A 13,935-nucleotide genomic window follows, 5' to 3' on the forward strand; every position below is an offset into this window, starting at 1 on the left:
AGTGGAGAAAATGTTTCCAGTTGTGGGAAGACCAAAACTAAAGGCCATAAAGATAAGATAGCCACTAATAAATTCTATCAGGAATTCAGGATAAAGTTCTTCAACCAAAGAGAGTTAAAAATGTGGAAGAAGGAGTAGTTAGGGATAATAGCACAGATGGATTTAAGGGCAAGCTGGATAAGCACATGCAAGAAAAAGGAATAGAAAGCTACGCTGATAGGGTTAGACGAAGAAGGGTGGCTGATATGGGGCATATACGCTGGCGTAGGTAGATCAGCTGGGCCGGATGGCCTGTTTCCGTGCTGTAGATTCGACCTAACTTGAGGCACTCTCTAATGTATAGTGTCAATTTTAAGGTAGAAGGCCCAAATTGTTCAGCATATTCCAAATTTGCCCTTACTAATAAGAGGGCTAAAATAACCTGATATCAAAAGGTTTTGAAATGTATGACAGTACTCAATTTGCCCTGTTGATACCAGATTTACATTGACCATTTATTGAAATCTGAGTCAATCATTCCATCCAAATTACTCCATTGTCGTCTTTACCAGTAGATACATTACCATATATTTATATACATTTAAAATCCACTTGATTTTTCTAGTTCTAGTTTCCTTTATTGGGATTTATTGTGATAGCACTAATTACCTGCCACGTAGCTTGGCAGGAAGAACCCACGTTACCTCACCCAAAGCTTTGTCCGTGTATTATCATGTTGTGCTATCAATTATGAAGTTGACTTTAAATCCATCTGATTAATTTATTCCATGAGGCTTAGCTCTGAAAGTCTCATTTTTATTGTTCAGTGGTTTTCATTATAGCTGAAATGTAGAGTCTAACTCAACAATGTTTTAAAAAAATCAATTAGGCTATTATTCACCAGCATGAAAGCAGTATCCAATCTCAGCTAGACAATTACATGACCCTAAATGCTGCTCCATGTTAGGCCACAGCAGATAAAATACAAATAAATAAGAACTGGATGACAATAGTTTTTGCATTCCTCCCTGTTACGACCGAGGCAGGAGGAGTGCACTGTTTTTCTAGTTCCACGTCTCCACAGGTCACAACATAAATTTAAATTTTTTCCCATTTACCAGTATGGTCAATCATAGACTCTATTTTTATCCCAGAATAAAATACACCAACCAGGTTTCTTTAACAAACAACAAAATTATCAGTTTATTACAAAACAAGTCTTAACCAGTAACGATGCAAAGCATTAACACATAGTTTGAAATATAAAAGTTCCCTTTTTACCTTAGCCCCTCACACACCCATATACCAGTTAACTGAAAAAATAAAGAGATTTACTCTTTAGAACTCTTTACAAAAAAAGACCCAGAATACTTTGGCCAAATACTTGGTAATTCTTGAAGAAAAAAGAGAAGATATGGAAAGATGTCAGATGTCCTTTGTTTTGGTTTGGCATCGCAAATACACATTGATAGCTGCCTCTGGGATCTGCCTAGCACAGTTCTTGTCAGGTGACATTGAAGATCAGTTTGGGCAGGCTTTCCAAGAAAAATGCAGCAACAGGGGTTTCAGGCGGTTTCTTACATTTGCTTCTCAGACTTCTTAAAGAGATGGAAAGTTGGCAGGCTGTTTTAAAGAGATGGAATTAGCTGAGTTGGGGTTTGCTCCCTTGGCATGTTTTCTCCAACTGTCTTTTGTAACACTGTCCACTCACTGTCCAAAGCAAAACCAAAAACAATGTCACAAGAGTCAAGCCTCCTGACCCCTACAAATCTTAACCTGTCATTTCTTTGTAAACATCTTTCCCAAGTCAAAAAACCCCCTTCTGGGTAATTATCTGAAGACAGGTGACTTCCAGTAAGGACTTGTTTTTAAGCATTCCTTGATTCTCCCATTAACTGTTGTTTACAAGCTCAGTGCAAAAGACCTTCTGATGACCTCTTTTTAAAAAACGCAAAGTTCCAGCACTTATGGAATACTTTTCAGTTTAAAAACCCAAGTCCTCAAAAAAAAATTCAACAAAAAAATGGAAGGACTCATAAAATCCCTTTCAGCTAAAGTCACAGAATCTCAGAATTGTTACCGCGCAGGAGGTGGCCATTCGGCCCATCTGCTCTCCAAATGAACATTCCACCTAATGCCATTCCCCGCCTTCTCCCTTAACCCTGCACATTCTTCCTTTTCAGATAACTGTCTAATTCCCTTTTACATGCCTCGATTGAACCCACCTCCACCAAACTGTCAAGCGGCACATTCTAGAGTTGCCGTGTCAAAAAGATTTTCCTCATGTCACTCTTGCTTCTTTTGCCAGTTACTTAAATCTGTGCCCTCTCATTCTTGATCCTTTCATGAGTAGGAGCAGTTTTTCCCTATTTACTCTGTCCAGACCCCTCATGATTTTGAATACCTCTAACAAATCTCTTCTCAGCCTTCTCTTCTCCAAGGAAAGCAGTCCCAGCTTCTCCACCCTATCTTCATAACTAAGATTGCTCATCCCCGGAAGCGTTCTCATGAATCTTTTCTGCACTCCCTCCAATGCCCACACATCTTTCTTAAAGTGAGGCACCCAGAACTGGACGCAATACTCCAGCTGAGGCCGAACTAGTGTCTTATACAAGTTCAACACAACTTTCTTGCTCAAATAAAGCCCAGGATATTGAATGCTTTATTGACTGCTCTCTCAACCTGTCCTGCCACCTTCAATTACTCATGCACATATACATCCAGGTCCCTCTGCTCCTGCACCTCCTTTAGAATTGCACCCTTTATTCTATATTGTCTCTCCATGTTCTTCCTACCAAAATGAATCACTTCACATTTCTCTGCATTGAACTTCATCTGCCACCCGTCTGCCCATTCCACCAACTCGTCTATGTCCTTTTGAAGTTCTACACTATCCTCCTCACAGTTCACAATGTTTCCAAATTTCGAAACATTCGCAAATTTTGAAATTGTGCCCGTACACCAAGGTCTAGGTCATTAATATTTATCAGGAAGAGCAAGGGTTCCAACACTGACCCACTACAAACTTTCCTCCAGCCCGAAAAACATCCATCAACCACTACTCTCTGTTTTCTGTCACACAGCCAATATAGGGAGGAATTTTATTCTGGCAACGCTAAATCAATGTCTAGTCTGGCGAGCTCATTGACCATCAGGGCTGAGCTTCGTTGGGGCGACTGTTGTCACCAGAGTCGAGCATTGTTCTCACATTCCAGCAGGTGAGTTTCAGAATTTTTCTTCTTTTCCCACCTTTTGAAGCGAGCTTAGGAGTTCGCATTTCCTTCACTGTCATAGTTTGACCACATTAAGAGATGCCCGTTGAACGCAGCAAGCCAACTGGGTGGTAGGGAAATGAGCATTTGTTTAGGCCATCTTTTCTAGGCCCCTCTCTAATTTCGAAGGAAGCAGTGCTATGCTTCTAAAAGGCTGCTTGGTCGCTCAGGGTGCTACCGGGTGATGATGTCGTCTGTAGGTCATCATCAAAACGAACAATATCCTGAGCCGCCTGCATGCAGGATTGGAACTGCGGCTGCCAGTGCCAACTTGCACCTGCCATTTTCGCCCCTTTCTCATCGCTACAGAACTTACTTGTTGAGTTATAGTTGGGGTGGATGGATTTCCTTCCTTCCTGCCTGCGCTGTGGTGCTTTAGGGTGGAATACAGTTTGCGCTGACTGACCCCACCCTTTAAGCCTGGAGCTCATCAGTCATGGCCCAGTGAACTGGGACGGCAGCACCAAGAAGAATAGGGATTGGTTTGATGAAAATGGCAAGGAAATTCAAGTTCTGCTAAAAAAATAAAAAGGTCAGCTCATCAGGCTCACCTGGCTCAGCCAGCCAGCCAAGTGAAGAAGGCAGCCTACCGTCAAGCATGCAGCACCCTTCAATGTAAACTGAGGAACATCCAAAATGACTGGTGGATTTGCACTTGCGGAAAAAACTCAACTGTACGCTGATACTGGCGATATAAGAAGTTTCTATGAAGCACTAAAATCTGTCTATGGACCAGCATATCAATCCCAAATCCTTGAGGAATGCCAATGGCAAGACCCTACACACCGACAAGGAGTAAGTCCTGGATTGCTGGTCGTAGCACTTTGAAAACTCTCTTCAGTGCCAAGTGTACAATACATGATACTGCCATCAATTGCATCCAACAACAGCCTGTCAAAGAAGAATTGGATGAGAGCCCAATTCTGGAGAAAACTGTGACCATCAGCAACCAGATGAAGAACAACGAAGCCCCGGGAGCCGATGGAATTCCACCCGAAGACTTGAAGCATGGTGGCCCTGCCCTATACACTAAGCTCCATGAGTTTTTCATGGCCTGCTGGGGACAGGGCAGGATTCCACGGGATGGTTGTGATGCCGTTATCATCACCTTGTACAAAAGCAAAGGAGAAAAATCAGACTGCTGCAACTACTGTGGGATCACCCTCCTTTCTATTGCTGGGAAGATCCTGGTTAGAATACAGTTTTGCTGACCATTGCGGAGGAAAACCTCCCAGAGAGCCAGTGTGCTTTCAGAGCAAAGAGAGGCACCACAGACATGGTATTTGCACTCAAACAATTACAAGAAAAGTGTCGTGAGCAAAACAAAGGCTTGTACATCATTTTCGGAGACCTCACCAAGGCATTCGACACTGTGAGCAGAGATGGACTTTGGAAAATCCTTGAAAAAGTTGGATGCCCACCCAGGTTCCTGGCCATGGTGAAGCAGTTTCATGAAAATCAGTACAGACAAGTCGAGCAAAACAGTGACCTCTCAAGTCCCTTCCATATCTCCAATGGCATGAAGCAGGGACGTGTGCAGGCCCCGACCCTATTCACCATCTTTTTCAGCATGATGCTGCAGCAGGCAACGGATGGCATTTACATACGCTTCCAGACTGAGGGAGGCCTTTTCAACCTAAGGTGTCTTCAGGCTCACACAAAAACACAAGAAAAACTCATCCGTGAACTTCTTTTCACCGATGACTGTGCTCTCCTGGCCCACAGCCAGTCAGACCTGCAACATATAACAACACATTTTTCCGAGGTGGAATAACTCTTTGTTTAACTGACAAGGAGGTTATGGGGAAAAGGCAAAAAGAGTGTGATAATGATGCGGTGAAAGACAAAGCATTAGTGCAGAGAGAGTGGTAATGACAGAATAATGAACAGCCCTAGCCAAAAGTAGAAACATGAAAAACTGCCTTTTGGTACTAATGCTTTGTCTTTCACCACACCACTGGCACGCTCTCTTTTGCCTTTGCCCCATGACCTCCTTGTCAGTTAATCTCTCCAGCCCTCTGTCCTATCCCACACCTTTCCTTTTGTTCTCTTACCCACCCCCCCACCCCCACTTTACTTGCTTAAAACCTATTATATTTCTAACCTTGACCAGTTCTGATAAAAGGTCACAGACTTGAAACATTAACTCTGCTTCTCTCCACAGATGCTGCCAAACCCGCTGAGTATTTCCAGCACTTTGTTTCTAACCCTGATTTAGACATTATTTCTTTCTCCCTTACTCTGACCCCACCTAATAACTTACGACTCCCTACTCTATCTACCTCTCCCAGTATTCTGTGCAACTTGGTATTCCTCTCTGATATTTCCTTTTCATTCCCACATCCTTGCTAAGTTAGCTTAAACCCTCCCCAATAGCACTAGCAAATCGCCCTGCAAGGAACGCAGTCCCAGCTCTATTTAGGTGCAACCTGTCCGGTCTGTATAGGTCCCATCTCCCCAGAGCTGGTCCCAATGTCCCAAGAACCTAAAGCCCTCTTCCTACTGCACCATCTTTCCAGCCTCCATAATAATAATGTGCTCCATAATAATGTGGTGCTCCTTACTAAGGATACTGACCTAATTGAAAGTGTATATAACAATGTATATAGCAGAATCTGCTAGAAATTCACAGCAGGTCAGTCAGCATCTATGGCTGGAGAAGGAGCACTCAATATCTGCTGGTATGCTTACGGCCTTCCGCATCCGGTAGGCACTGCAGGGACTAGAGGGCATAGTCGACACTGGTGGCAAAATTATTTAATTTTATAAGTTTCCTTGTTTTCATGATTTTAGTTTTCTACCAGTTTGCCCCCTCTCAAATGGTGACACTTTTGTTACATTTTCTGTTTGATGACACTGGGGTCTTTTATGGGTTTTATTTTAAAAAAAGGGCATCTGCATCTATGGAGAAATGCTGTGTTATTCCATTATGATTTTGTTTCAGACTTCTACCATTTGAGAGTCCTTTTTGAATGACAAGCAGGATGATGCTTCACCATCCAGTTAGCAGTCACGAGTCTGGTAATTACCAACAAAATTAAAAAATAACAACTGGATAATCGTATAATAAGAGAAAAATACTGCAGTTGCTGGAAATCTGTAATAAAAACAAGAAATGCTGGAAATACTCAGCAGGTCTGGCAGCATCTTTGGAGAGAGAAGCAGAGTTAACGTTTCAGGTCAGTGACACTTCATCAGAACTGGCAAATATTGGAAATGTAATAGGTTTTAAGCAAATAAAGCAGGGGTGGGACAAGAGTTAACAAAAGAGGTGGTGTTGATAGGACAAGGTCACAGAGAATAACTGACCAGAAGGTCACTGGATCACTGGAAGGTCTTTGCCCACATCCCACGAATGAATAAAAAAAATCTTGCCAGAAATGCTAAATATGTATTTATGGTTGAATTATAGGCATGTACACAATTGAAAACAAACAAGTAACATCTACTATCTGTAATTAATCTTATATTTGAAAATGTATGTTTCCATTGGAGAGTTCAGGAACTGGCATATCCTATTGAAAAATAACTAAATAACATCTCAAATCAAATCAAGTGTTTCCCAGATGTGTCCATTAAAAAAGAACCATCACAGCCTCAATTTTGTACCCAGCACTGCTACTTCGCTCAAGAAATCTATAATAAAATAATAGAGCAAATACTATGTTGTCTATAGCAGGGGTTCTCAAATGGGGCTCTGCAGCCCTCTAGAACGAGAAGTTTTCCAGAGGTCTGCCAAATCCGTATCTTTCAAGAATAAAATCTTTTTATAAGTCAGATTCTGTGAGCAATGCCAACAAAAATATAGAGCAAGACTGATCATTACCAACGTCAGTGGTGGCCCATTTATTATGAAGAATGAGATCTTGAAATTTATTGTATATTTATTGCCCACCTCAAAAAAAAAGTACTTATTCAGTGCACCATGGAAGCTTGGGCTGATGCACTGCCACCACCACTGTTGTTGGAGGAGACCTCACCCCTTCTCCTCCACCAGATCCAATATTGACAGTTGGCAACAGGTTCTTTTTCCAGCGCACCACACAGTAATAAAAAGAGCAAAGGTAAATTATCAAAGAAAACTAGCGCAAAATATAAAAACGGATAGCAAAATCTTCTATAAGTATATAAAAGGTAAGAGTGTAGCTAAAGTGAATGTTGGTCCCTTGGAGGATGAGACTGGGGAGTTAATAGAGGGGAACACAGAAATGGTGGAGACACTAAATCAGTATTTTGCCTCAGTTTTCACGGTGGAGGACACTAGTACCATCCCAATAGTAACAGGTAATGCAGAGGTTATAGAAAGAAAGGAACTTAGAAAAATCATCATCACTAGGGAAAAAGTACTGAGCAAACTATTGGGATTGAAGGCAGACAAGTCCCCAGGGCCAGATGGGCTACATCCTAGGGTCTTAAACAAAGTGGTAGCGGAGATAGTGAAACCATTGGTTATAATATTCCAAAATTCCCTGGATGCGGGAAAGGTTCCAGTGGATTGGAATAAAGCTAATATAATGCCCTTATTCAAAAAGGGAGGGAGGCAGAAAGTAGGAAACTTTAGACCAGTTAGTTTAACATCTGTCGTTTGGAAATTGTTAGAATCCATTATTCGGTAAGTAATAACAGGACATTTAGAAAGTCAAAACGCAATCCATCAGAGTCAGCATGGTTTTATGAAGGGTAAATTGTGTTTGAGTAATTTGCTAGAGTTCTTCGAAGCTGTGACAAGCAAAGTGGATAATGTGGATCCTGTAGATGTAGTATATCTGGACTTCCAGAAGTCATTTGATAAGGTGGCACACAAAAGGTTAATACACAAGGTAAGATCACATGGGGTTAGGTTAGCTTGGATAGAGGATTGGCTAACCAACAGAAAACAGAGAGTCGGGATAAATGGGCCCTTTTCTGGTTGGCAAGATGTAACTAGTGGGGTGCCACAGGGTTCAGTCCTTGGGCCCCAACTATTTACAATCTATATTAATGACTTGGATGCAGGGATAGAAGGTACTATAGCCAAATTTGCAGATGACACTAAAATAGGTGGGATAGTAAGTTGCAATAAAGAAATAAGAAATTTACAAATGGATGTGGATAGGTTAGGTGAATGGGCCAAAATTTGGCAGATGGAGTTTAACGTGGATAAGTGTGAGGTTATCCATTTTGGTCGGAGGAATAGAAAGGCAAATTATCTAAATGGAGAGAAACTTCAGAGTGCTTCAGTGCAGAGGGATCTGGATGTCCTCCTGCATGATTCGCAAAAAACTAGTATGCAGGTACAGCAGGTAATGAAGAAGGCAAATGGAATTTTGGCATTTATTGCTAAAGGACTAGAATATAAAAGTTGGGAAGTGTTGCTGCAACTGTACAAGGCATTAGTGAGACTGCACCTGGAGTATTGCGTACAGTTTTGGTCCCCTTACTTGAGGAGGGATATAGTTGCATTGGATGCAGTTCAGAGGAGGTTCACTAGATTGATTCCAAGGATGAGGGGTTTGTCTTATGAAGAGAGATTGAGCAGTTTAGGCCTTGACTCTCTAGAGTTTAGAAGAATGACAGGAGATCTAATTGAGGTATATAAGATGATTAAGTAATTGACAAAGTAGAGGTAGAGAGGATGTTTCCTCTTGTGGGGCAATCTAGGTCATAGTTTTAGGATAAGAGGCAGCAGATTTAAAACAGAGATGAGGAGAAATTACTTCTCTCAAAGGGTCATGAGTCTGTGGAATTCACCGCCCCAGAGTGCGGTGGATGCCGCGACATTGAGTAAATTTAAGGAGACAGACAGATTTTTAATTAGTAATGGTTTGAAGGGTTATGGAGAATGGACAGGAAAATGGAGTTGAGGCCGAGATGAGATCAACCATGATCATATTGAATGGCGGAGCAGGCTCGAGGGGCTGAATTGCCTACTTCTGCTCCTAGTTCTTATGTTCTCTCTCTCTGTCTCTTCCTGTTCCTCTGTCTTTCTCTCCGTGCTCCCCGCTCAGGTTCACCACTCCGTGCTCCCCACCGCAGCCAGTCCCACAACCGAATAATTACCATGCCTGTTTCATTTAATTTGGGGCGAGTGGAGGCGGGAACCTGCCCAGTGTGCAGGATACAGGTCATTTACTGAAACGCGCGAAAACAATAGGGGCGGTCGATCCCAGGATGCCTGCGGTGCATTCCACCAATCATCACTAACGCCATCCGGACAGCCCCTGTCAGTCACAGGGAATAACTAGTCAGACAGGGGTTCCTCACCCATCCCTGCCTACCCCCTCTGCCTGACATACAGGGGAGCCATCAATCACAGCTGAGCCACGGGCAGATTGATAGGCTGGATGCAATCTTTCAGAGGGCTGGATTCTGGCCTGTGGGCCATATGTTGGACAATCCTGTTCTATATTCAAGGGAATACAATCTGAGTCAATTCAACCGGTCCTCATAAATTAACCCTTTTAGCCAAGTATCCTGCCAGTAAATTTGTGATGCACCCTCTCCAAGGCCAATATATCCTTCCTGAGGTGTGGTGCCCAGAACTGAACACAATAGTCTCAGATGGGGTCTAACCAGAGCTCTGTACACCTCTAACTTCCATCCCTTTGTATTCCATTAGCCGCCTATATTTTTTTTGTTGTACCTGTTCACTGGCCTTTAGTGCTTTCTGTACTTGAACCCCTAAATCTCTCTGCTCATCCACAGTTCCTAGCTTCTCACTGTTTAGAAAGTACCGTCATCTATCTTTCTTAAGTCCAAAGTGGATGACCTCACACTTTCCCACATTGAACTCCATCTGCTACAATTCTGCCCACTCACTTAATCCATAATTGCCCTTTTCAACTTTGTGTTCACTTCTACACTATTTACTGTGCCAACTAACTTAATGTCATCAGCAAACTTACAGATACAGCTTTCTATTCCTTGAAAGTCATTAATAAATATTGTGAAAAGCTATGTCTTCAGTACAGATCTCTGGAGGACACCAGTGATCACATCCTGCCAATTTGTGTAAATCTGTAGATGATATGAAACTTGGAAACATTGTGAACTGTGAGGAAGATAGTGTAGAACGTCAAAAGGACATAGACAGGTTGGCGGAATGGGCGGACAAATGGCAAATGCAATTTAAGGCATTGAAATGTGAAGTGATTAATTTTGGTAGGAAGAATGCAGAGACACAATATAAAATAAAGGGTACAATTCTAAAGGGGATGCTGCAGCAGAGGGAACTGGGTGTATATGTGCATAAATTATTGAAGGTGACAGGACAGGTTGAGAGAGCAGTTAATAGAGAATAAAGCATCCTAGGCTTCATAAATACAAAAGTAAGGAAGTTATGTTAAATTTGTATAGAGAAACTGTCCACTCGTGAAAGGATCAAGAACAAGAAGGCAGATTTAAAGTAATGGGTAAGAGAAGCAAAAGTGACATGAGGAAAAACTTTTTCACACAGCGAGTGGTTAAGGTCTGGAATGCGCTGCCTGAGAGTGTGGTGGAGGCAGGTCAACTAAAGCATTCAAAACATAATTAGATTGTTATATGAAAAGGAAGAATGTGCAAGGTTATGGGGAGAAGGCGGGGGAATGGCACTAGGTGAATTGCTCTTTCGGAGAGCCAGTGCGGACACGCTCTGTAACAATTCTGTAATTCTGTGATAAGAACACTGGTTCAGCCTCAACCAGAGTATTGTGTCCAGTTCTGGGTGCCATACTTTAGGAAAGATGTGAAAAAGGCATTATAGAGAGTGCAGAAAAGATTCCCAAAAATGGTTCCAGAGATGAGGAACTTCAGGTACGTAGATAGATTGGAGAGGTTGGGACTGTTTGCCTGAGAGAAAGTTGAGGGGAGATTTGATAGAGGTATTCAAAATCAAGAGTAGATAGGGAAAAACTGTTCCCATTGGTGGAAGGATCAAGAACAAGAGGGCACAGATTTAAGGTAATTGGCAACAGAAGCAATGGTGACATGAGGAAAAACTTTTTCACGCAGCGAGTGGTTAGGATCTGGAATGCACTGCCTGAGAGTATAGTGGAGGCAGGTTCCATTAAGGCATTCAAGAGGGAATTGGATTATCTGAAAAGGAAGAATGTGTAGGGCTACAAGAGAAGGCGGGTGGCACAAGATACATTGCTCCTTCGGAGAGCTAGTGCAGTCATGATGGGCCATATGGCCTCCTTCTGTGCTGTAACAATTCCGTGATTCTGTGGTATCCGTTATCTCTACTCTGTGTCTCCTTATTCACAATCAATTCCCTATCCAAGCCAATAGGTTGCCTCCAATTCCATGCACTCTCATTTTTGTCAATAGTCTCTTATGTGGAAACTTGTTACATGCCTTCTGGTAGTCCATATAAACAACAACCATAAACACTTTCTTAACTAACACGTTAGTTACTTCCGCAAAATATTCAACTAGGTTCATTAGACATGACTTACTCTTTAGAAATCCATGCTGGCTCTCTCTGATCAGCACATATTTGCCTGAATGCTCAGCTGCTAGATTAAGATGTAAATACTTATGATATGCCACCTTTAATAATCTTCCCACAAAATCAAGGTAATTTACCCACAAAAGCAAAAAAAAACAAGATTTACTAATATTAGATTTGATTCAATCGCCCTAAAAGTTTAATTCATTCTTCCTGTAACTGAGGTTCCACCTCCTGAAACTAAGTAAAAATGTTAAATGTTATAAAAAGGGAGATCTGCTGGACACCCTTTGTTACAGTTTTTCAGTTTGAAAGTAACTAGTTTAAAGCTGGTTGGATCTACATTTTATGTAGAACTTCCCCTGGTTCCATCACCCACTCCAAGCAAGTTAGCAGTGAGCAACATGACCCATGTCAGCAAAAAAAGTACAAATTTACATTGAATTGATTTTTTCCATGAAAGAAAGAGTACTGAAACAAACAGTTCAGTTGTACGTGAACTTCCATTCCAATGACTGCATGAATGGAGAGTACAGGCCACCATTATCAATGATATCATCAGTGCAGTGAAACTTCATGCTGGTACATCTTTGGGGATGGGAGTTGGGTGGGTGCAATTAGAGTTACTTCTAATTGCATTTTGAAGCATGAAAATATAGCTTAAAAAAGTACAAATGACAGTACTCCTTTATAGCTTTTAGTATTACATAACTGTTCAATAGTGTACGTGTCCCCTTTAAATCATTACTTCCGAGCATCTTTTTCATTGCTGTAGCCACAAACAAAACTCTAGAGCAGAACATGATTAAAATATATTTTGCTAACACCAATGCATTGTGTTGTAAAACCCATTAATTTGGATTCAGTTTAGTTATTTTTGTGCCAGAAATTTATTTTATCCAATAATTTGAATTAAACAATGTAATTAATGCAACAAAGTGGAAATTCCAGCCAAAATGTTTGAATTAAGCAACTTTAAAACTAATGAACTATTATAGTAAACCACTAAAATTCCAAAACATATTTAAAACACAAAATGTTTATCCAGCAAGAATTAATTTCAGTCGTTAGATTAAGATGTAAATACTTAAATCCACATTTACATATTTATCTTACACAAAAAATTGTAAAACAATTGTACTACCTCATCCTTTTTAGTAGGATGCCACACCCTTGATCGCTCCACCATTACAAGCCTAATTATAAAGGACTTGCCAACACATTCTAGTGATAAACCTTCTAGACGTCACAGATCAAAGCCTCATAATTATTTCCCCCATTTGACTTGTGTTTTTCCTATCTCTATCATGCTTCTCATACACAATCCATTTTTCGCAAACCTTAGAAGATAACCTATCCAGTCATATTGGTGTAGGGGGATACAGATTTAACATACCTCAGAGCAAAAGGATAGCACGGCTGTATTTACTGTATTGTTATCCCTTGCACTCTGCTGGTATGGCAGTTGTTCTTCCTTTACTTTCCTTTCTAACTGATGTAAATTGCTGCGGATTTGGTATCCTCTTTATACAGGTGCAATATGGCCCAGTAAGATGTTGATGTCAGTTTGTGGAAACCTTTAATCGCCTGCAGTATTAATCCATCACAGGCCTCTGTCTTGATTTCAAGGATCCTCTTCTGTACTGCGTCACTCCACCCCCATTGACATCAGCAGAGGGACCTATCCTGCAAACCATTTAGGTAGCAAAGAATACCACACAATTGCATAGGATTGATAAGACCATTTCTGTTATAAACAGAATTCTAATTTACTCATTTACTGCCCTCTTCTGGCTAAAGAAATGAGTTACCACTGAATATCGAAACTGCATTTAATTACGATTTTCAAATTCAAATGCCAGTAGTTGCATAAACAGAAACTGATAAACTATAGGAAAGGGGAAGCAGTGATGTGAAATGGCTGTGTCCATGTATAGATAAAGGCTAATAAAGGATCTGTGAAAAATTACATTCCTTGGTCCAGATGATGAAAGCTATTCAGCAAATCTTAGTTTACCTATCCAGAAGGACCTCGAAGTTGCCCAACACAACATTCAACTGTTATTTAAACAGGATTTTAGCCTCCATTACCCTGCCTGAAAGTCTATTCCATGTGTGGATCACTCAATGTCCTAAGAGGACCTTCCTGACATCTGTCCTAAATTTGTCTTCACCTGTTTGAACCGGATTCCTCGTCATACTATTATGGTTTCACTAATAAAAATTCTAAACATTATTTCATCAATCTCCCATTATCATGTGGATAGGGAGTCA

At 41.2% G+C, this 13,935-nt stretch overlaps 1 protein-coding gene across 15 annotated transcripts in view; it reads right to left on the reverse strand.

Annotated features, from left to right (window-relative positions):
- LOC137371190 (inositol polyphosphate-4-phosphatase type I A) overlaps window positions 1-13,300 on the reverse strand; it is a 261,418-nt gene extending 248,118 nt beyond the window's left edge. For all 15 annotated transcript variants that reach the window (XM_068033314.1, XM_068033320.1, XM_068033319.1 and 12 more), the window contains exon 1: window positions 13,058-13,300. The gene's annotated coding sequence lies outside the window, so the exon portion shown is untranslated. The remainder of the gene's footprint in view (window positions 1-13,057) is intronic.
- Between the last annotated feature and the right edge of the window lie 635 nt (window positions 13,301-13,935).

This window comes from Heterodontus francisci, chromosome 6 (assembly GCF_036365525.1).
Source record: "Heterodontus francisci isolate sHetFra1 chromosome 6, sHetFra1.hap1, whole genome shotgun sequence".
Classification (NCBI taxonomy): domain Eukaryota; kingdom Metazoa; phylum Chordata; class Chondrichthyes; order Heterodontiformes; family Heterodontidae; genus Heterodontus; species Heterodontus francisci.